A 24,980-nucleotide genomic window follows, 5' to 3' on the forward strand; every position below is an offset into this window, starting at 1 on the left:
CGGTGCTCTACCAACTGAGCTACATCGGCCGCTGTCCCCCCTGCTACTTGCTTGGGTATTTATGATGTCTGTATACGAACCATGAGAGTGTTCACCAGCGCCACCCTCAACCATAGCGGCGGACGTAGAACGTCCTTTGTTAGCGCCAGCGTCACGTAGAACGTGATCAAGAGCGAGGGCGAAAGCTGTGCTAGAACCCTCTTACGCTACCTATGGCTTCAAGACTGCCAGAACCGAGACCCCCGTGAGCTACAAGCAGATCAATTAAAGGGAAATGAGGGTGCTCGTTATAATACATGAAGGAAAGAAGCCAACAGTCGGCGAGGCCAAGGAAAGCGTTGGGGATGGTACTTTATGTCTTTTTTTTTAATGTTTACTTGGATAACCACAGAAATTATTAATGTAATGTAAGGGGAAAGATAATTAAACACAAAGTAGAAGAAAAAACAACGTGCCGATGGTGGGATCCGAACCCACGACCTCCGAATAAAGCGTCCGGTGCTCTACCAACTGAGCTACATCGGCCGCTGTCCCCCCTGCTTCTTGCTTGGGTATTTATGTTGTCTGTATACGAACCTTGAGAGTGTTCACCAGCGCCACCCTCAACCATAGCGGCGGACGTAGAACGTCCTTTGTTACCGCCAGCGTCACGTAGAACGTGATCAAGAGCGAGGGCGAAAGCTGTGCTAGAAACCTCTTACGCTACCTATGGCTTCAAGACTGCCAGAACCGAGACCCCCGTGAGCTACAAGCAGATCAATTAAAGGGAAATGAGGGTGCTCGTTATAATACATGAAGGAAAGAAGCCAACAGTCGGCGAGGCCAAGGAAAGCGTTGGGGATGGTACTTTATGTCTTTTTTTTTTAATGTTTACTTGGATAATCACAGAAATTATTAACGTAATGTTAGGGGAAAGATATTTAAACACAAAGTAGAAGAAAAAACAACGTGCCGATGGTGGGATCCGAACCCACGACCTCCGAATAACGCTTCCGGTGCTCTACCAACTGAGCTACATCGGCCGCTGTCCCCCCTGCTACTTGCTTGGGTATTTATGTTGTCTGTATACGAACCATGAGAGTGTTCACCAGCGCCACCCTCAACCATAGCGGCGGACGTAGAACGTCCTTTGTTAGCGCCAGCGTCACGTAGAACGTGATCAAGAGCGAGGGCGAAAGCTGTGCTAGAACCCTCTTACGCTACCTATGGATTCAAGACTGCCAGAACCGAGACCCCCGTGAGCTACAAGCAGATCAATTAAAGGGAAATGAGAGTGCTCGTTATAATACATGAAGGAAAGAAGCCAACAGTCGGCGAGGCCAAGGAAAGCGTTGGGGATGGTACTTTATGTCTTTTTTTTTTAATGTTTACTTGGATAATCACAGAAATTATTAATGTAATGTTAGGGGAAAGATAATTAAACACAAAGTAGAAGAAAAAACAACGTGCCGATGGTGGGATCCGAACCCACGACCTCCGAATAACGCGTCCGGTGCTCTACCAACTGAGCTACATCGGCCGCTGTCCCCCCTGCTACTTGCTTGGGTATTTATGTTGTCTGTATACGAACCTTGAGAGTGTTCACCAGCGCTACCCTCAACCATAGCGGCGGACGTAGAACGTCCTTTGTTACCGCCAGCGTCACGTAGAACGTGATCAAGAGCGAGGGCGAAAGCTGTGCTAGAACCCTCTTACGCTACCTATGGCTTCAAGACTGCCAGAACCGAGCCCCCGTGAGCTACAAGCAGATCAATTAAAGGGAAATGAGGGTGCTCGTTATAATACATGAAGGAAAGAAGCCAACAGTCGGCGAGGCCAAGGAAAGCGTTGGGGATGGTACTTTATGTCTTTTTTTTTTAATGTTTACTTGGATAATCACAGAAATTATTAATGTAATGTTAGGGGAAAGATAATTAAACACAAAGTAGAAGAAAAAACAACGTGCCGATGGTGGGATCCGAACCCACGACCTCCGAATAACGCGTCCGGTGCTCTACCAACTGAGCTACATCGGTCGCTGTCCCCCCTGCTACTTGCTTGGGTATTTATGTTGTCTGTATACGAACCTTGAGAGTGTTCACCAGCGCCACCCTCAACCATAGCGGCGGACGTAGAACTTTTTTTGTTACCGCCAGCGTCACGTAGAACGTGATCAAGAGCGAGGGCGAAAGCTGTGCTAGAACCCTCTTACGCTACCTATGGCTTCAAGACTGCCAGAACCGAGACCCCCGTGAGCTACAAGCAGATCAATTAAAGGGAAATGAGGGTGCTCGTTATAATACATGAAGGAAAGAAGCCAACAGTCGGCGAGGCCAAGGAAAGCGTTGGGGATGGTACTTTATGTCTTTTTTTTTTAATGTTTACTTGGATAATCACAGAAATTATTAATGTAATGTTAGGGGAAAGATAATTAAACACAAAGTAGAAGAAAAAACAACGTGCCGATGGTGGGATCCGAACCCACGACCTCCGAATAACGCGTCCGGTGCTCTACCAACTGAGCTACATCGGCCGCTGTCCCCCCTGCTACTTGCTTGGGTATTTATGTTGTCTGTATACGAACCTTGAGAGTGTTCACCAGCGCCACCCTCAACCATAGCGGCGGACGTAGAACGTCCTTTGTTACCGCCAGCGTCACGTAGAACGTGATCAAGAGCGAGGGCGAAAGCTGTGCTAGAACCCTCTTACGCTACCTATGGCTTCAAGACTGCCAGAACCGAGACCCCCGTGAGCTACAAGCAGATCAGTTAAAGGAAAATGAGGGTGCTCGTTATAATACATGAAGGAAAGAAGCCAACAGTCGGCGAGGCCAAGGAAAGCGTTGGGGATGGTACTTTATGTCTTTTTTTTTTTAATGTTTACTTGGATAATCACAGAAATTATTAACGTAATGTTAGGGGAAAGATATTTAAACACAAAGTAGAAGAAAAAACAACGTGCCGATGGTGGGATCCGAACCCACGACCTCCGAATAACGCGTCCGGTGCTCTACCAACTGAGCTACATCGGCCGCTGTCCCCCCTGCTACTTGCTTGGGTATTTATGTTGTCTGTATACGAACCATGAGAGTGTTCACCAGCGCCACCCTCAACCATAGCGGCGGACGTAGAACGTCCTTTGTTAGCGCCAGCGTCACGTAGAACGTGATCAAGAGCGAGGGCGAAAGCTGTGCTAGAACCCTCTTACGCTACCTATGGCTTCAAGACTGCCAGAACCGAGACCCCCGTGAGCTACAAGCAGATCAATTAAAGGGAAATGAGGGTGCTCGTTATAATACATGAAGGAAAGAAGCCAACAGTCGGCGAGGCCAAGGAAAGCGTTGGGGATGGTACTTTATGTCTTTTTTTTTTAATGTTTACTTGGATAATCACAGAAATTATTAATGTAATGTTAGGGGAAAGATAATTAAACACAAAGTAGAAGAAAAAACAACGTGCCGATGGTGGGATACGAACCCACGACCTCCGAATAAAGCGTCCGGTGCTCTACCAACTGAGCTACATCGGCCGCTGTCCCCCCTGCTTCTTGCTTGGGTATTTATGTTGTCTGTATACGAACCTTGAGAGTGTTCACCAGCGCCACCCTCAACCATAGCGGCGGACGTAGAACGTCCTTTGTTACCGCCAGCGTCACGTAGAACGTGATCAAGAGCGAGGGCGAAAGCTGTGCTAGAACCCTCTTACGCTACCTATGGCTTCAAGACTGCCAGAACCGAGACCCCCGTGAGCTACAAGCAGATCAATTAAAGGGAAATGAGGGTGCTCGTTATAATACATGAAGGAAAGAAGCCAACAGTCGGCAAGGCCAAGGAAAGCGTTGGGGATGGTACTTTATGTCTTTTTTTAATGTTTACTTGGATAATCACAGAAATTATTAATATAATGTTAGGGGAAAGATAATTAAACACAAAGTAGAAGAAAAAACAACGTGCCGATGGTGGGATCCGAACCCACGACCTCCGAATAACGCGTCCGGTGCTCTACCGACTGAGCTACATCGGCCGCTGTCCCCCCTGCTTCTTGCTTGGGTATTTATGTTGTCTGTATACGAACCTTGAGAGTGTTCACCAGCGCCACCCTCAACCATAGCGGCGGACGTAGAACGTCCTTTGTTACCGCCAGCGTCACGTAGAACGTGATCAAGAGCGAGGGCGAAAGCTGTGCTAGAACCCTCGTACGCTACCTATGGCTTCAAGACTGCCAGAACCGAGACCCCCGTGAGCTACAAGCAGATCAATTAAAGGGAAATGAGGGTGCTCGTTATAATACATGAAGGAAAGAAGCCAACAGTCGGCGAGGCCAAGGAAAGCGTTGGGGATGGTACTTTATGTCTTTTTTTTTTTAATGTTTACTTGGATAATCACAGAAATTATTAATGTAATGTTAGGGGAAAGATAATTAAACACAAAGTAGAAGAAAAAACAACGTGCCGATGGTGGGATCCGAACCCACGACCTCCGAATAACGCGTCCGGTGCTCTACCAACTGAGCTACATCGGCCGCTGTCCCCCCTGCTACTTGCTTGGGTATTTGTGTTGTCTGTATGCGAACCTTGAGAGTGTTCACCAGCGCCACCCTCAACCATAGCGGCGGACGTAGAACGTCCTTTGTTACCGCCAGCGTCACGTAGAACGTGATCAAGAGCGAGGGCGAAAGCTGTGCTAGAACCCTCTTACGCTACCTATGGCTTCAAGACTGCCAGAACCGAGCCCCCCGTGAGCTACAAGCAGATCAATTAAAGGGAAATGAGGGTGCTCGTTATAATACATGAAGGAAAGAAGCCAACAGTCGGCGAGGCCAAGGAAAGCGTTGGGGATGGTACTTTATGTCTTTTTTTTTAATGTTTACTTGGATAATCACAGAAATTATTAACGTAATGTTAGGGGAAAGATAATTAAACACAAAGTAGAAGAAAAAACAACGTGCCGATGGTGGGATCCGAACCCACGACCTCCGAATAACGCGTCCGGTGCTCTACCAACTGAGCTACATCGGCCGCTGTCCCCCCTGCTACTTGCTTGGGTATTTATGTTGTCTGTATACGAACCTTGAGAGTGTTCACCAGCGCCACCCTCAACCATAGCGGCGGACGTAGAACGTCCTTTGTTACCGCCAGCGTCACGTAGAACGTGATCAAGAGCGAGGGCGAAAGCTGTGCTAGAACCCTCTTACGCTACCTATGGCTTCAAGACTGCCAGAACCGAGACCCCCGTGAGCTACAAGCAGATCAATTAAAGGGAAATGAGGGTGCTCGTTATAATACATGAAGGAAAGAAGCCAACAGTCGGCGAGGCCAAGGAAAGCGTTGGGGATGGTACTTTATGTCTTTTTTTTTAATGTTTACTTGGATAATCACAGAAATTATTAATGTAATGTTAGGGGAAAGATAAATAAACACAAAGTAAAAGAAAAAACAACGTGCCGATGGTGGGATCCGAACCCACGACCTCCGAATAACGCGTCCGGTGCTCTACCAACTGAGCTACATCGGCCGCTGTCCCCCCTGCTACTTGCTTGGGTATTTATGTTGTCTGTATACGAACCTTGAGAGTGTTCACCAACGCCACCCTCAACCATAGCGGCGGACGTAGAACGTCCTTTGTTACCGCCAGCGTCACGTAGAACGTGATCAAGAGCGAGGGCGAAAGCTGTGCTAGAACCCTCTTACGCTACCTATGGCTTCAAGACTGCCAGAACCGAGACCCCCGTGAGCTACAAGCAGATCAATTAAAGGGAAATGAGGGTGCTCGTTATAATACATGAAGGAAAGAAGCCAACAGTCGGCGAGGCCAAGGAAAGCGTTGGGGATGGTACTTTATGTCTTTTTTTTTAATGTTTACTTGGATAATCACAGAAATTATTAATGTAATGTTAGGGGAAAGATAATTAAACACAAAGTAGAAGAAAAAACAACGTGCCGATGGTGGCATCCGAACCCACGACCTCCGAATAACGCGTCCGGTGCTCCACCAACTGAGCTACATCGGCCGCTGTCCCCCCTGCTACTTGCTTGGGTATTTATGTTGTCTGTATACGAACCTTGAGAGTGTTCACCAGCGCCACCCTCAACCATAGCGGCGGACGTAGAACGTCCTTTGTTACCGCCAGCGTCACGTAGAACGTGATCAAGAGCGAGGGCGAAAGCTGTGCTAGAACCCTCTTACGCTACCTATGGCTTCAAGACTGCCAGAACCGAGACCCCTGTGAGCTACAAGCAGATCAATTAAAGGGAAATGAGGGTGCTCGTTATAATACATGAAGGAAAGAAGCCAACAGTCGGCGAGGCCAAGGAAAGCGTTGGGGATGGTACTTTATGTCTTTTGGTTTTTTAATGTTTACTTGGATAATCACAGAAATTATTAATGTAATGTTAGGGGAAAGATAATTAAACACAAAGTAGAAGAAAAAACAACGTGCCGATGGTGGGATCCGAACCCACGACCTCCGAATAACGCGTCCGGTGCTCTACCAACTGAGCTACATCGGCCGCTGTCCCCCCTGCTACTTGCTTGGGTATTTATGTTGTCTGTATACGAACCTTGAGAGTGTTCACCAGCGCCACCCTCAACCATAGCGGCGGACGTAGAACGTCCTTTGTTACCGCCAGCGTCACGTAGAACGTGATCAAGAGCGAGGGCGAAAGCTGTGCTAGAACCCTCTTACGCTACCTATGGCTTCAAGACTGCCAGAACCGAGACCCCCGTGAGCTACAAGCAGATCAATTAAAGGGAAATGAGGGTGCTCGTTATAATACATGAAGGAAAGAAGCCAACAGTCGGCGAGGCCAAGGAAAGCGTTGGGGATGGTACTTTATGTCTTTTTTTTTAATGTTTGCTTGGATAATCACAGAAATTATTAATGTAATGTTAGGGGAAAGATAATTAAACACAAAGTAGAAGAAAAAACAACGTGCCTATGGTGGGATCCGAACCCACGATCTCCGAATAACGCGTCCGGTGCTCTACCAACTGAGCTACATCGGCCGCTGTCCCCCCTGCTACTTGCTTGGGTATTTATGTTGTCTGTATACGAACCTTGAGAGTGTTCACCAGCGCCACCCTCAACCATAGCGGCGGACGTAGAACGTCCTTTGTTAGCGCCAGCGTCACGTAGAACGTGATCAAGAGCGAGGGCGAAAGCTGTGCTAGAACCCTCTCACGCTACCTATGGCTTCAAGACTGCCAGAACCGAGACCCCCGTGAGCTACAAGCAGATCAATTAAAGGGAAATGAGGGTGCTCGTTATAATACATGAAGGAAAGAAGCCAACAGTCGGCGAGGCCAAGGAAAGCGTTGGGGATGGTACTTTATGTCTTTTTTTTTAATGTTTACTTGGACAATCACAGAAATTATTAATGTAATGTTAGGGGAAAGATAAATAAACACAAAGTAAAAGAAAAAACAACGTGCCGATGGTGGGATCCGAACCCACGACCTCCGAATAACGCGTCCGGTGCTCTACCAACTGAGCTACATCGGCCGCTGTCCCCCCTGCTACTTGCTTGGGTATTTATGTTGTCTGTATACGAACCTTGAGAGTGTTCACCAGCGCCACCCTCAACCATAGCGGCGGACGTAGAACGTCCTTTGTTACCGCCAGCGTCACGTAGAACGTGATCAAGAGCGAGGGCGAAAGCTGTGCTAGAACCCTCTTACGCTACCTATGGCTTCAAGACTGCCAGAACCGAGACCCCCGAGAGCTACAAGCAGATCAATTAAAGGGAAATGAGGGTGCTCGTTATAATACATGAAGGAAAGAAGCCAACAGTCGGTGAGGCGAAGGAAAGCGTTGGGGATGGTACTTTATGTCTTTTTTTTTAATGTTTACTTGGATAATCACAGAAATTATTAATGTAATGTTAGGGGAAAGATAATTAAACACAAAGTAGAAGAAAAAACAACGTGCCGATGGTGGGATCCGAACCCACGACCTCCGAATATCGCGTCCGGTGCTCTACCAACTGAGCTACATCGGCCGCTGTCCCCCCGGCTTCTTGCTTGAGTATTTATGTTGTCTGTATACGAACCTTGAGAGTGTTCACCAGCGCCACCCTCAACCATAGCGGCGGACATAGAACGTCCTTTGTTACCGCCAGCGTCACGTAGAACGTGATCAAGAGCGAGGGCGAAAGCTGTGCTAGAACCCTCTTACGCTACCTATGGCTTCAAGACTGCCAGAACCGAGACCCCCGTGAGCTACAAGCAGATCAATTAAAGGGAAATGAGGGTGCTCGTTATAATACATGAAGGAAAGAAGCCAACAGTCGGCGAGGCCAAGGAAAGCGTTGGGGATGGTACTTTATGTCTTTTTTTTTAATGTTTACTTGGATAATCACAGAAATTATTAATGTAATGTTAGGGGAAAGATAATTAAGCACAAAGTAGAAGAAAAAACAACGTGCCGATAGTGGGATCCGAACCCACGACCTCCGAATAACGCGTCCGGTGCTCTACCAACTGAGCTACATCGGCCGCTGTCCCCCCTGCTACTTGCTTGGGTATTTATGTTGTCTGTATACGAACCTTGAGAGTGTTCACCAGCGCCACCCTCAACCATAGCGGCGGACGTAGAACGTCCTTTGTTACCGCCAGCGTCACGTAGAACGTGATCAAGAGCGAGGGCGAAAGCTGTGCTAGAAACCTCTTACGCTACCTATGGCTTCAAGACTGCCAGAACCGAGACCCCCGTGAGCTACAAGCAGATCAATTAAAGGGAAATGAGGGTGCTCGTTATAATACATGAAGGAAAGAAGCCAACAGTCGGCGAGGCCAAGGAAAGCGTTGGGGATGGTACTTTATGTCTTTTTTTTTAATGTTTACTTGGATAATCACAGAAATTATTAACGTAATGTTAGGGGAAAGATATTTAAACACAAAGTAGAAGAAAAAACAACGTGCCGATGGTGGGATCCGAACCCACGACCTCCGAATAACGCTTCCGGTGCTCTACCAACTGAGCTACATCGGCCGCTGTCCCCCCTGCTACTTGCTTGGGTATTTATGTTGTCTGTATACGAACCATGAGAGTGTTCACCAGCGCCACCCTCAACCATAGCGGCGGACGTAGAACGTCCTTTGTTAGCGCCAGCGTCACGTAGAACGTGATCAAGAGCGAGGGCGAAAGCTGTGCTAGAACCCTCTTACGCTACCTATGGATTCAAGACTGCCAGAACCGAGACCCCCGTGAGCTACAAGCAGATCAATTAAAGGGAAATGAGAGTGCTCGTTATAATACATGAAGGAAAGAAGCCAACAGTCGGCGAGGCCAAGGAAAGCGTTGGGGATGGTACTTTATGTCTTTTTTTTTTAATGTTTACTTGGATAATCACAGAAATTATTAATGTAATGTTAGGGGAAAGATAATTAAACACAAAGTAGAAGAAAAAACAACGTGCCGATGGTGGGATCCGAACCCACGACCTCCGAATAACGCGTCCGGTGCTCTACCAACTGAGCTACATCGGCCGCTGTCCCCCCTGCTACTTGCTTGGGTATTTATGTTGTCTGTATACGAACCTTGAGAGTGTTCACCAGCGCCACCCTCAACCATAGCGGCGGACGTAGAACGTCCTTTGTTACCGCCAGCGTCACGTAGAACGTGATCAAGAGCGAGGGCGAAAGCTGTGCTAGAACCCTCTTACGCTACCTATGGCTTCAAGACTGCCAGAACCGAGCCCCCGTGAGCTACAAGCAGATCAATTAAAGGGAAATGAGGGTGCTCGTTATAATACATGAAGGAAAGAAGCCAACAGTCGGCGAGGCCAAGGAAAGCGTTGGGGATGGTACTTTATGTCTTTTTTTTTAATGTTTACTTGGATAATCACAGAAATTATTAATGTAATGTTAGGGGAAAGATAATTAAACACAAAGTAGAAGAAAAAACAACGTGCCGATGGTGGGATCCGAACCCACGACCTCCGAATAACGCGTCCGGTGCTCTACCAACTGAGCTACATCGGTCGCTGTCCCCCCTGCTACTTGCTTGGGTATTTATGTTGTCTGTATACGAACCTTGAGAGTGTTCACCAGCGCCACCCTCAACCATAGCGGCGGACGTAGAACTTTTTTTGTTACCGCCAGCGTCACGTAGAACGTGATCAAGAGCGAGGGCGAAAGCTGTGCTAGAACCCTCTTACGCTACCTATGGCTTCAAGACTGCCAGAACCGAGACCCCCGTGAGCTACAAGCAGATCAATTAAAGGGAAATGAGGGTGCTCGTTATAATACATGAAGGAAAGAAGCCAACAGTCGGCGAGGCCAAGGAAAGCGTTGGGGATGGTACTTTATGTCTTTTTTTTTTAATGTTTACTTGGATAATCACAGAAATTATTAATGTAATGTTAGGGGAAAGATAATTAAACACAAAGTAGAAGAAAAAACAACGTGCCGATGGTGGGATCCGAACCCACGACCTCCGAATAACGCGTCCGGTGCTCTACCAACTGAGCTACATCGGCCGCTGTCCCCCCTGCTACTTGCTTGGGTATTTATGTTGTCTGTATACGAACCTTGAGAGTGTTCACCAGCGCCACCCTCAACCATAGCGGCGGACGTAGAACGTCCTTTGTTACCGCCAGCGTCACGTAGAACGTGATCAAGAGCGAGGGCGAAAGCTGTGCTAGAACCCTCTTACGCTACCTATGGCTTCAAGACTGCCAGAACCGAGACCCCCGTGAGCTACAAGCAGATCAGTTAAAGGGAAATGAGGGTGCTCGTTATAATACATGAAGGAAAGAAGCCAACAGTCGGCGAGGCCAAGGAAAGCGTTGGGGATGGTACTTTATGTCTTTTTTTTTTTTAATGTTTACTTGGATAATCACAGAAATTATTAACGTAATGTTAGGGGAAAGATATTTAAACACAAAGTAGAAGAAAAAACAACGTGCCGATGGTGGGATCCGAACCCACGACCTCCGAATAACGCGTCCGGTGCTCTACCAACTGAGCTACATCGGCCGCTGTCCCCCCTGCTACTTGCTTGGGTATTTATGTTGTCTGTATACGAACCATGAGAGTGTTCACCAGCGCCACCCTCAACCATAGCGGCGGACGTAGAACGTCCTTTGTTAGCGCCAGCGTCACGTAGAACGTGATCAAGAGCGAGGGCGAAAGCTGTGCTAGAACCCTCTTACGCTACCTATGGCTTCAAGACTGCCAGAACCGAGACCCCCGTGAGCTACAAGCAGATCAATTAAAGGGAAATGAGGGTGCTCGTTATAATACATGAAGGAAAGAAGCCAACAGTCGGCGAGGCCAAGGAAAGCGTTGGGGATGGTACTTTATGTCTTTTTTTTTTAATGTTTACTTGGATAATCACAGAAATTATTAATGTAATGTTAGGGGAAAGATAATTAAACACAAAGTAGAAGAAAAAACAACGTGCCGATGGTGGGATACGAACCCACGACCTCCGAATAAAGCGTCCGGTGCTCTACCAACTGAGCTACATCGGCCGCTGTCCCCCCTGCTTCTTGCTTGGGTATTTATGTTGTCTGTATACGAACCTTGAGAGTGTTCACCAGCGCCACCCTCAACCATAGCGGCGGACGTAGAACGTCCTTTGTTACCGCCAGCGTCACGTAGAACGTGATCAAGAGCGAGGGCGAAAGCTGTGCTAGAACCCTCTTACGCTACCTATGGCTTCAAGACTGCCAGAACCGAGACCCCCGTGAGCTACAAGCAGATCAATTAAAGGGAAATGAGGGTGCTCGTTATAATACATGAAGGAAAGAAGCCAACAGTCGGCAAGGCCAAGGAAAGCGTTGGGGATGGTACTTTATGTCTTTTTTTAATGTTTACTTGGATAATCACAGAAATTATTAATATAATGTTAGGGGAAAGATAATTAAACACAAAGTAGAAGAAAAAACAACGTGCCGATGGTGGGATCCGAACCCACGACCTCCGAATAACGCGTCCGGTGCTCTACCGACTGAGCTACATCGGCCGCTGTCCCCCCTGCTTCTTGCTTGGGTATTTATGTTGTCTGTATACGAACCTTGAGAGTGTTCACCAGCGCCACCCTCAACCATAGCGGCGGACGTAGAACGTCCTTTGTTACCGCCAGCGTCACGTAGAACGTGATCAAGAGCGAGGGCGAAAGCTGTGCTAGAACCCTCGTACGCTACCTATGGCTTCAAGACTGCCAGAACCGAGACCCCCGTGAGCTACAAGCAGATCAATTAAAGGGAAATGAGGGTGCTCGTTATAATACATGAAGGAAAGAAGCCAACAGTCGGCGAGGCCAAGGAAAGCGTTGGGGATGGTACTTTATGTCTTTTTTTTTTTAATGTTTACTTGGATAATCACAGAAATTATTAATGTAATGTTAGGGGAAAGATAATTAAACACAAAGTAGAAGAAAAAACAACGTGCCGATGGTGGGATCCGAACCCACGACCTCCGAATAACGCGTCCGGTGCTCTACCAACTGAGCTACATCGGCCGCTGTCCCCCCTGCTACTTGCTTGGGTATTTGTGTTGTCTGTATGCGAACCTTGAGAGTGTTCACCAGCGCCACCCTCAACCATAGCGGCGGACGTAGAACGTCCTTTGTTACCGCCAGCGTCACGTAGAACGTGATCAAGAGCGAGGGCGAAAGCTGTGCTAGAACCCTCTTACGCTACCTATGGCTTCAAGACTGCCAGAACCGAGACCCCCGTGAGCTACAAGCAGATCAATTAAAGGGAAATGAGGGTGCTCGTTATAATACATGAAGGAAAGAAGCCAACAGTCGGCGAGGCCAAGGAAAGCGTTGGGGATGGTACTTTATGTCTTTTTTTTTAATGTTTACTTGGATAATCACAGAAATTATTAACGTAATGTTAGGGGAAAGATAATTAAACACAAAGTAGAAGAAAAAACAACGTGCCGATGGTGGGATCCGAACCCACGACCTCCGAATAACGCGTCCGGTGCTCTACCAACTGAGCTACATCGGCCGCTGTCCCCCCTGCTACTTGCTTGGGTATTTATGTTGTCTGTATACGAACCTTGAGAGTGTTCACCAGCGCCACCCTCAACCATAGCGGCGGACGTAGAACGTCCTTTGTTACCGCCAGCGTCACGTAGAACGTGATCAAGAGCGAGGGCGAAAGCTGTGCTAGAACCCTCTTACGCTACCTATGGCTTCAAGACTGCCAGAACCGAGACCCCCGTGAGCTACAAGCAGATCAATTAAAGGGAAATGAGGGTGCTCGTTATAATACATGAAGGAAAGAAGCCAACAGTCGGCGAGGCCAAGGAAAGCGTTGGGGATGGTACTTTATGTCTTTTTTTTTAATGTTTACTTGGATAATCACAGAAATTATTAATGTAATGTTAGGGGAAAGATAAATAAACACAAAGTAAAAGAAAAAACAACGTGCCGATGGTGGGATCCGAACCCACGACCTCCGAATAACGCGTCCGGTGCTCTACCAACTGAGCTACATCGGCCGCTGTCCCCCCTGCTACTTGCTTGGGTATTTATGTTGTCTGTATACGAACCTTGAGAGTGTTCACCAACGCCACCCTCAACCATAGCGGCGGACGTAGAACGTCCTTTGTTACCGCCAGCGTCACGTAGAACGTGATCAAGAGCGAGGGCGAAAGCTGTGCTAGAACCCTCTTACGCTACCTATGGCTTCAAGACTGCCAGAACCGAGACCCCCGTGAGCTACAAGCAGATCAATTAAAGGGAAATGAGGGTGCTCGTTATAATACATGAAGGAAAGAAGCCAACAGTCGGCGAGGCCAAGGAAAGCGTTGGGGATGGTACTTTATGTCTTTTTTTTTAATGTTTACTTGGATAATCACAGAAATTATTAATGTAATGTTAGGGGAAAGATAATTAAACACAAAGTAGAAGAAAAAACAACGTGCCGATGGTGGCATCCGAACCCACGACCTCCGAATAACGCGTCCGGTGCTCCACCAACTGAGCTACATCGGCCGCTGTCCCCCCTGCTACTTGCTTGGGTATTTATGTTGTCTGTATACGAACCTTGAGAGTGTTCACCAGCGCCACCCTCAACCATAGCGGCGGACGTAGAACGTCCTTTGTTACCGCCAGCGTCACGTAGAACGTGATCAAGAGCGAGGGCGAAAGCTGTGCTAGAACCCTCTTACGCTACCTATGGCTTCAAGACTGCCAGAACCGAGACCCCTGTGAGCTACAAGCAGATCAATTAAAGGGAAATGAGGGTGCTCGTTATAATACATGAAGGAAAGAAGCCAACAGTCGGCGAGGCCAAGGAAAGCGTTGGGGATGGTACTTTATGTCTTTTGGTTTTTTAATGTTTACTTGGATAATCACAGAAATTATTAATGTAATGTTAGGGGAAAGATAATTAAACACAAAGTAGAAGAAAAAACAACGTGCCGATGGTGGGATCCGAACCCACGACCTCCGAATAACGCGTCCGGTGCTCTACCAACTGAGCTACATCGGCCGCTGTCCCCCCTGCTACTTGCTTGGGTATTTATGTTGTCTGTATACGAACCTTGAGAGTGTTCACCAGCGCCACCCTCAACCATAGCGGCGGACGTAGAACGTCCTTTGTTACCGCCAGCGTCACGTAGAACGTGATCAAGAGCGAGGGCGAAAGCTGTGCTAGAACCCTCTTACGCTACCTATGGCTTCAAGACTGCCACAACCGAGACCCCCGTGAGCTACAAGCAGATCAATTAAAGGGAAATGAGGGTGCTCGTTATAATACATGAAGGAAAGAAGCCAACAGTCGGCGAGGCCAAGGAAAGCGTTGGGGATGGTACTTTATGTCTTTTTTTTTAATGTTTGCTTGGATAATCACAGAAATTATTAATGTAATGTTAGGGGAAAGATAATTAAACACAAAGTAGAAGAAAAAACAACGTGCCTATGGTGGGATCCGAACCCACGATCTCCGAATAACGCGTCCGGTGCTCTACCAACTGAGCTACATCGGCCGCAGTCCCCCCTGCTACTTGCTTGGGTATTTATGTTGTCTGTATACGAACCTTGAGAGTGTTCACCAGCGCCACCCTCAACCATAGCGGCGGACGTAGAACGTCCTTTGTTAGCGCCAGCGTCACGTAGAACGTGATCAAGAGCGAGGGCGAAAGCTGTGCTAGAACCCTCTCACGCTACCTATGGCTTCAAGACTGCCAGAACCGAGACCCCCGTGAGCTACAAGCAGATCAATTAAAGGGAAATGAGGGTGCTCGTTATAATACATGAAGGAAAGAAGCCAACAGTCGGCGAGGCCAAGGAAAGCGTTGGGGATGGTACTTTATGTCTTTTTTTTTTAATGTTTACTTGGACAATCACAGAAATTATTAATGTAATGTTAGGGGAAAGATAAATAAACACAAAGTAAAAGAAAAAACAACGTGCCGATGGTGGGATCCGAACCCACGACCTCCGAATAACGCGTCCGGTGCTCTACCAACTGAGCTACATCGGCCGCTGTCCCCCCTGCTACTTGCTTGGGTATTTATGTTGTCTGTATACGAACCTTGAGAGTGTTCACCAGCGCCACCCTCAACCATAGCGGCGGACGTAGAACGTCCTTTGTTACCGCCAGCGTCACGTAGAACGTGATCAAGAGCGAGGGCGAAAGCTGTGCTAGAACCCTCTTACGCTACCTATGGCTTCAAGACTGCCAGAACCGAGACCCCCGAGAGCTACAAGCAGATCAATTAAAGGGAAATGAGGGTGCTCGTTATAATACATGAAGGAAAGAAGCCAACAGTCGGTGAGGCGAAGGAAAGCGTTGGGGATGGTACTTTATGTCTTTTTTTTTAATGTTTACTTGGATAATCACAGAAATTATTAATGTAATGTTAGGGGAAAGATAATTAAACACAAAGTAGAAGAAAAAACAACGTGCCGATGGTGGGATCCGAACCCACGACCTCCGAATATCGCGTCCGGTGCTCTACCAACTGAGCTACATCGGCCGCTGTCCCCCCGGCTTCTTGCTTGAGTATTTATGTTGTCTGTATACGAACCTTGAGAGTGTTCACCAGCGCCACCCTCAACCATAGCGGCGGACATAGAACGTCCTTTGTTACCGCCAGCGTCACGTAGAACGTGATCAAGAGCGAGGGCGAAAGCTGTGCTAGAACCCTCTTACGCTACCTATGGCTTCAAGACTGCCAGAACCGAGACCCCCGTGAGCTACAAGCAGATCAATTAAAGGGAAATGAGGGTGCTCGTTATAATACATGAAGGAAAGAAGCCAACAGTCGGCGAGGCCAAGGAAAGCGTTGGGGATGGTACTTTATGTCTTTTTTTTTTAATGTTTACTTGGATAATCACAGAAATTATTAATGTAATGTTAGGGGAAAGATAATTAAGCACAAAGTAGAAGAAAAAACAACGTGCCGATAGTGGGATCCGAACCCACGACCTCCGAATAACGCGTCCGGTGCTCTACCAACTGAGCTACATCGGCCGCTGTCCCCCCTGCTACTTGCTTGGGTATTTATGTTGTCTGTATACGAACCTTGAGAGTGTTCACCAGCGCCACCCTCAACCATAGCGGCGGACGTAGAACGTCCTTTGTTACCGCCAGCGTCACGTAGAACGTGATCAAGAGCGAGGGCGAAAGCTGTGCTAGAACCCTCTTACGCTACCTATGGCTTCAAGACTGCCAGAACCGAGACACCCGTGAGCTACAAGCAGATCAATTAAAGGGAAATGAGGGTGCTCGTTATAATACATGAAGGAAAGAAGCCAACAGTCGGCGAGGCCAAGGAAAGCGTTGGGGATGGTACTTTATGTCTTTTTTTTTTTAATGTTTACTTGGATAATCACAGAAATTATTAACGTAATGTTAGGGGAAAGATAATTAAACACAAAGTAGAAGAAAAAACAACGTGCCGATGGTGGGATCCGAACCCACGACCTCCGAATAACGCGTCCGGTGCTCTACCAACTGAGCTACATCGGCCGCTGTCCCCCCTGCTACTTGCTTGGGTATTTATGTTGTCTGTATACGAACCTTGAGAGTGTTCACCAGCGCCACCCTCAACCATAGCGGCGGACGTAGAACGTCCTTTGTTACCGCCAGCGTCACGTAGAACGTGATCAAGAGCGAGGGCGAAAGCTGTGCTAGAACCCTCTTACGCTACCTATGGCTTCAAGACTGCCAGAACCGAGACCCCCGTGAGCTACAAGCAGATCAATTAAAGGGAAATGAGGGTGCTCGTTATAATACATGAAGGAAAGAAGCCAACAGTCGGCGAGGTCAAGGAAAGCGTTGGGGATGGTACTTTATGTCTTTTTTTTTAATGTTTACTTGGATAATCACAGAAATTATTAATGTAATGTTAGGGGAAAGATAAATAAACACAAAGTAAAAGAAAAAACAACGTGCCGATGGTGGGATCCGAACCCACGACCTCCGAATAACGCGTCCGATGCTCTACCAACTGAGCTACATCGGCCGCTGTCCCCCCTGCTACTTGCTTGGGTATTTATGTTGTCTGTATACGAACCTTGAGAGTGTTCACCAGCGCCACCCTCAACCATAGCGGCGGACGTAGAACGTCCTTTGTTACCGCCAGCGTCACGTAGAACGTGATCAAGAGCGAGGGCGAAAGCTGTGCTAGAACCCTCTTACGCTACCTATGGCTTCAAGACTTCCAGAACCGAGACCCCCGTGAGCTACAAGCAGATCAATTAAAGGGAAATGAGGGTGCTCGTTATAATACATGAAGGAAAGAAGCCAACAGTCGGCGAGGCCAAGGAAAGCGTTGGGGATGGTACTTTATGTCTTTTGGTTTTTTAATGTTTACTTGGATAATCACAGAAATTATTAATGTAATGTTAGGGGAAAGATAATTAAACACAAAGTAGAAGAAAAAACAACGTGCCGATGGTGGGATCCGAACCCACGACCTCCGAATAACGCGTCCGGTGCTCTACCAACTGAGCTACATCGGCCGCTGTCCCCCCTGCTACTTGCTTGGGTATTTATGTTGTCTGTATACGAACCTTGAGAGTGTTCACCAGCGCCACCCTCAACCATAGCGGCGGACGTAGAACGTCCTTTGTTACCGCCAGCGTCACGTAGAACGTGATCAAGAGCGAGGGCGAAAGCTGTGCTAGAACCCTCTTACGCTACCTATGGCTTCAAGACTGCCAGAACCGAGACCCCCGTGAGCTACAAGCAGATCAATTAAAGGGAAATGAGGGTGCTCGTTATAATACATGAAGGAAAGAAGCCAACAGTCGGCGAGGCCAAGGAAAGCGTTGGGGATGGTACTTTATGTCTTTTTTTTTTAATGTTTACTTGGATAATCACAGAAATTATTAATGTAATGTTAGGGGAAAGATAATTAAACACAAAGTAGAAGAAAAAACAACGTGCCTATGGTGGGATCCGAACCCACGATCTCCGAATAACGCGTCCGGTGCTCTACCAACTGAGCTACATCGGCCGCTGTCCCCCCTGCTACTTGCTTGGGTATTTATGTTGTCTGTATACGAACCTTGAGAGTGTTCACCAGCGCCACCCTCAACCATAGCGGCGGACGTAGAACGTCCTTTGTTAGCGCCAGCGTCACGTAGAACGTGATCAAGAGCGAGGGCGAAAGCTGTGCTAGAACCCTCTCACGCTACCTATGGCTTCAAGACTGCCAGAACCGAGACCCCCGTGAGCTACAAGCAGATCAATTAAAGGGAAATGAGGGTGCTCGTTATAATACATGAAGGAAAGAAGCCAACAGTCGGCGAGGCCAAGGAAAGCGTTGGGGATGGTACTTTATGTCTTTTTTTTTAATGTTTACTTGGATAATCACAGAAATTATTAATGTAATGTTAGGGGAAAGATAAATAAACACAAAGTAAAAGAAAAAACAACGTGCCGATGGTGGGATCCGAACCCACGACCTCCGAATAACGCGTCCGGTGCTCTACCAACTAAGCTACATCGGCCGCTGTCCCCCCTGCTACTTGCTTGGGTATTTATGTTGTCTGTATACGAACCTTGAGAGTGTTCACCAGCGCCACCCTCAACCATAGCGGCGGACGTAGAACGTCCTTTGTTACCGCCAGCGTCACGTAGAACGTGATCAAGAGCGAGGGCGAAAGCTGTGCTAGAACCCTCTTACGCTACCTATGGCTTCAAGACTGCCAGAACCGAGACCCCCGAGAGCTACAAGCAGATCAATTAAAGGGAAATGAGGGTGCTCGTTATAATACATGAAGGAAAGAAGCCAACAGTCGGTGAGGCGAAGGAAAGCGTTGGGGATGGTACTTTATGTCTTTTTTTTTTAATGTTTACTTGGATAATCACAGAAATTATTAATGTAATGTTAGGGGAAAGATAATTAAACACAAAGTAGAAGAAAAAACAACGTGCCGATGGTGGGATCCGAACCCACGACCTCCGAATATCGCGTCCGGTGCTCTACCAACTGAGCTACATCGGCCGCTGTCCCCCCGGCTTCTTGCTTGGGTATTTATGTTGTCTGTATACGAACCTTGACAGTATTCACCAGCGCCACCCTCAACCATAGCGGCGGACATAGAACGTCCTTTGTTACCGCCAGCGTCACGTAGAACGTGATCAAGAGCGAGGGCGAAAGCTGTGCTAGAACCCTCTTACGCTACCTATGGCTTCAAGACTGCCAGAACCGAGACCCCCGTGAGCTACAAGCAGATCAATTAAAGGGAAATGAGGGTGCTCGTTATAATACATGAAGGAAAGAAGCCAACAGTCGGCGAGGCCAAGGAAAGCGTTGGGGATGGTACTTTATGTCTTTTTTTTTTAATGTTTACTTGGATAATCACAGAAATTATTAATGTAATGTTAGGGGAAAGATAATTAAACACAAAGTAGAAGAAAAAACAACGTGCCGATAGTGGGATCCGAACCCACGACCTCCGAATAACGCGTCCGGTGCTCTACCAACTGAGCTACATCGGCCGCTGTCCCCCCTGCTACTTGCTTGGGTATTTATGTTGTCTGTATACGAACCTTGAGAGTGTTCACCAGCGCCACCCTCAACCATAGCGGCGGACGTAGAACGTCCTTTGTTACCGCCAGCGTCACGTAGAACGTGATCAAGAGCGAGGGCGAAAGCTGTGCTAGAACCCTCTTACGCTACCTATGGCTTCAAGACTGCCAGAACCGAGACACCCGTGAGCTACAAGCAGATCAATTAAAGGGAAATGAGGGTGCTCGTTATAATACATGAAGGAAAGAAGCCAACAGTCGGCGAGGCCAAGGAAAGCGTTGGGGATGGTACTTTATGTCTTTTTTTTTAATGTTTACTTGGATAATCACAGAAATTATTAACGTAATGTTAGGGGAAAGATAATTAAACACAAAGTAGAAGAAAAAACAACGTGCCGATGGTGGGATCCGAACCCACGACCTCCGAATAACGCGTCCGGTGCTCTACCAACTGAGCTACATCGGCCGCTGTCCCCCCTGCTACTTGCTTGGGTATTTATGTTGTCTGTATACGAACCTTGAGAGTGTTCACCAGCGCCACCCTCAACCATAGCGGCGGACGTAGAACGTCCTTTGTTACCGCCAGCGTCACGTAGAACGTGATCAAGAGCGAGGGCGAAAGCTGTGCTAGAACCCTCTTACGCTACCTATGGCTTCAAGACTGCCAGAACCGAGACCCCCGTGAGCTACAAGCAGATCAATTAAAGGGAAATGAGGGTGCTCGTTATAATACATGAAGGAAAGAAGCCAACAGTCGGCGAGGTCAAGGAAAGCGTTGGGGATGGTACTTTATGTCTTTTTTTTTAATGTTTACTTGGATAATCACAGAAATTATTAATGTAATGTTAGGGGAAAGATAAATAAACACAAAGTAAAAGAAAAAACAACGTGCCGATGGTGGGATCCGAACCCACGACCTCCGAATAACGCGTCCGATGCTCTACCAACTGAGCTACATCGGCCGCTGTCCCCCCTGCTACTTGCTTGGGTATTTATGTTGTCTGTATACGAACCTTGAGAGTGTTCACCAGCGCCACCCTCAACCATAGCGGCGGACGTAGAACGTCCTTTGTTACCGCCAGCGTCACGTAGAACGTGATCAAGAGCGAGGGCGAAAGCTGTGCTAGAACCATCTTACGCTACCTATGGTTTCAAGACTTCCAGAACCGAGACCCCCGTGAGCTACAAGCAGATCAATTAAAGGGAAATGAGGGTGCTCGTTATAATACATGAAGGAAAGAAGCCAACAGTCGGCGAGGCCAAGGAAAGCGTTGGGGATGGTACTTTATGTCTTTTTTTTTAATGTTTACTTGGATAATCACAGAAATTATTAACGTAATGTTAGGGGAAAGATAATTAAACACAAAGTAGAAGAAAAAACAACGTGCCGATGGTGGGATCCAAACCCACGACCTCCGAATAACGCGTCCGGTGCTCTACCAACTGAGCTGCATCGGCCGCTGTCCCCCCTGCTACTTGCTTCGGTATTTATGTTGTCTGTATACGAACCTTGAGAGTGTTCACCAGCGCCACCCTCAACCATAGCGGCGGACGTAGAACGTCGTTTGTTACCGCCAGCGTCACGTAGAACGTGATCAAGAGCGAGGGCGAAAGCTGTGCTAGAACCCTCTTGCGCTACCTATGGCTTCAAGACTGCAGAACCGAGACCCCCGTGAGCTACAAGCAGATCAATTAAAGGGAAATGAGGGTGCTCGTTATAATACATGAAGGAAAGAAGCCAACAGTCGGCGAGGCCAAGGAAAGCGTTGGGGATGGTACTTTATGTCTTTTTTTTTATGTTTACTTGGATAGTCACAGAAATTATTAATGTAATGTTAGGGGAAAGATAATTAAACTCAAAGTAGAAGAAAAAACAACGTGCCGATGGTGGGATCAGAACCCACGACCTCCGAATAACGCGTCCGGTGCTCTACCAACTGAGCTACATCGGCCGCTGTCCCCCCTGCTTCTTGCTTGGGTATTTATGTTGTCTGTATACGAACCTTGAGAGTGTTCACCAGCGCCACCCTCAACCATAGCGGCGGACGTAGAACGTCCTTTGTTACCGCCAGCGTCACGTAGAACGTGATCAAGAGCGAGTGCGAAAGCTGTGCTAGAACCCTCTTACGCTACCTATGGCTTCAAGACTGCCAGAACCGAGACCCCCGTGAGCTACAAGCAGATCAATTAAAGGGAAATGAGGGTGCTCGTTATAATACATGAAGGAAAGAAGCCAACAGTCGGCGAGGCCAAGGAAAGCGTTGGGGATGGTACTTTATGTCTTTTTTTTTAATGTTTACTTGGATAATCACAGAAATTATTAATGTAATGTTAGGGGAAAGATAATTAAACACAAAGTAGAAGAAAAAACAACGTGCCGATGGTGGGATCCCAACCCACGACCTCCGAATAACTCGTCCGGTGCTCTACCAACTGAGCTACATCGGCCGCTGAACCCCCTGCTACTTGCTTGGGCATTTATGTTGTCTGTATACGAACCTTGAGAGTGTTCACCAGCGCCACCCTCAACCATAGCGGCGGACGTAGAACGTCCTTTGTTACCGCCAGCGTCACGTAGAACGTGATCAAGAGCGAGGGCGAAAGCTGTGCTAGAACCCTCTTACGCTACCTATGGCTTCAAGACTGCCAGAACCGAGACCCCCGTGAGCTACAAGCAGATCAATTAAAGGGAAATGAGGGTGCTCGTTATAATACATGAAGGAAAGAAGCCAACAGTCGGCGAGGCCAAAGAAAGCGTTGGGGATGGTACTTTATGTCTTTTTTTTTAATGTTTACTTGGATAATCACAGAAATTATTAACGTAATGTTAGGGGAAAGATAATTAAACACAAAGTAGAAGAAAAAACAACGTGCCGATGGTGGGATCCGAACCCACGACCTCCGAATAACGCGTCCGGTGCTCTACCAACTGAGCTACATCGGCTGCTGTCCCCCCTGCTACTTGCTTGGGTATTTATGTTGTCTGTATACGAACCTTGAGAGTGTTCACCAGCGCCACCCTCAACCATAGCGGCGGACGTAGAACGTCCTTTGTTACCGCCAGCGTCACGTAGAACGTGATCAAGAGCGAGGGCGAAAGCTGTGCTAGAACCCTCTTACGCTACCTATGGCTTCAAGACTGCCAGAACCGAGACCCCCGTGAGCTACAAGCAGATCATTTAAAGGGAAATGAGGGTGCTCGTTATAATACATGAAGGAAAGAAGCCAACCGTCGGCGAGGCCAAGGAAAGCGTTGGGGATGGTACTTTATGTCTTTTTTTTAATGTTTACTTGGATAATCACAGAAATTATTAATGTAATGTTAGGGGAAAGATAAATAAACACAAAGTAAAAGAAAAAACAACGTGCCGATGGTGGGATCCGAACCCACGACCTCCGAATAACGCGTCCGGTGCTCTACCAACTGAGCTACATCGGCCGCTGTCCCCCCTGCTACTTGCTTGGGTATTTATGTTGTCTGTATACGAACCTTGAGAGTGTTCACCAGCGCCACCCTCAACCATAGCGGCGCACGTAGAACGTCCTTTGTTACCGCCAGCGTCACGTAGAACGTGATCAAGAGCGAGGGCGAAAGCTGTGCTAGAACCCTCTTACGCTACCTATGGCTTCAAGACTGCCAGAACCGAGACCGCCCTGAGCTACATGCAGATCAATTAAAGGGAAATGAGGGTGCTCGTTATAATACATGAAGGAAAGAAGCCAACAGTCGGCGAGGCCAAGGAAAGCGTTGGGGATGGTACTTTATGTCTTTTTTTTTATGTTTACTTGGATAATCACAGAAATTATTAATTGAATGTTAGGGGAAAGATAATTAAACACAAAGTAGAAGAAAAAACAACGTGCCGATGGTGGGATCCGAACCCACGACCTCCGAATAACGCGTCCGGTGCTCTACCAACTGAGCTACATCGGCCGCTGTCCCCCCTGCTACTTGCTTGGGTATTTATGTTGTCTGTATACGAACCTTGAGAGTGTTCACCAGCGCCACCCTCAACCATAGCGGCGGACGTAGAACGTCCTTTGTTACCGCCAGCGTCACGTAGAACGTGATCAAGAGCGAGGGCGAAAGCTGTGCTAGAACCCTCTTACGCTACCTATGGCTTCAAGACTGCCAGAACCGAGACCCCCGTGAGCTACAAGCAGATCAATTAAAGGGAAATGAGGGTGCTCGTTATAATACATGAAGGAAAGAAGCCAACAGTCGGCGAGGCCAAGGAAAGCGTTGGGGATGGTACTTTGTCTTTTTTTTAATGTTTACTTGGATAATCACAGAAATTATTAATGTAATGTTAGGGGAAAGATAAATAAACACAAAGTAAAAGAAAAAACAACGTGCCGATGGTGGGATCCGAACCCACGACCTCCGAATAACGCGTCCGATGCTCTACCAACTGAGCTACATCGGCCGCTGTCCCCCCTGCTACTTGCTTGGGTATTTATGTTGTCTGTATACGAACCTTGAGAGTGTTCACCAGCGCCACCCTCAACCATAGCGGCGGACGTAGAACGTCCTTTGTTACCGCCAGCGTCACGTAGAACGTGATCAAGAGCGAGGGCGAAAGCTGTGCTAGAACCCTCTTACGCTACCTATGGCTTCAAGACTGCCAGAACCGAGACCCCCGTGAGCTACAAGCAGATCAATTAAAGGGAAATGAGGGTGCTCGTTATAATACATGAGGGAAAGAAGCCAACAGTCGGCGAGGCCAAGGAAAGCGTTGGGGATGGTACTTTGTCTTTTTTTTTTTAATGTTTACTTGGATAATCACAGAAATTATTAATGTAATGTTAGGGGAAAGATAAATAAACACAAAGTAAAAGAAAAACAACGTGCCGATGGTGGGATCCGAACCCACGACCTCCGAATAACGCGTCCGGTGTTCTACCAACTGAGCTACATCGGCCGCTGTCCCCCCTGCTTCTTGCTTGGGTATTTATGTTGTCTGTATACGAACCTTGAGAGTGTTCACCAGCGCCACCCTCAACCATAGCGGCGGACGTAGAACGTCCTTTGTTACCGCCAGCGTCACGTAGAA

At 47.7% G+C, this 24,980-nt stretch overlaps 3 non-coding genes across 3 annotated transcripts; all 3 read right to left on the reverse strand.

Moving 5' to 3' along the window:
• Positions 1–452: 452 nt before the first annotated feature.
• On the reverse strand, positions 453–525 carry TRNAK-CUU (transfer RNA lysine (anticodon CUU)). Its single transcript has one exon. It is a non-coding gene; the product is annotated as a tRNA-Lys (tRNA).
• A 2,909-nt stretch (positions 526–3,434) lies between these two features.
• On the reverse strand, positions 3,435–3,507 carry TRNAK-CUU (transfer RNA lysine (anticodon CUU)). Its single transcript has one exon. It is a non-coding gene; the product is annotated as a tRNA-Lys (tRNA).
• Positions 3,508–11,378: 7,871 nt separating this feature from the next.
• TRNAK-CUU (transfer RNA lysine (anticodon CUU)) lies at positions 11,379–11,451 on the reverse strand. The gene has a single exon. It is a non-coding gene; the product is annotated as a tRNA-Lys (tRNA).
• Positions 11,452–24,980: the final 13,529 nt, after the last annotated feature.

This window comes from Amblyomma maculatum, unplaced genomic scaffold, assembly GCF_055883805.1.
Source record: "Amblyomma maculatum isolate TAMU_Amacu unplaced genomic scaffold, ASM5588380v1 scaffold_39, whole genome shotgun sequence".
Classification (NCBI taxonomy): Eukaryota; Metazoa; Arthropoda; class Arachnida; order Ixodida; family Ixodidae; genus Amblyomma; species Amblyomma maculatum.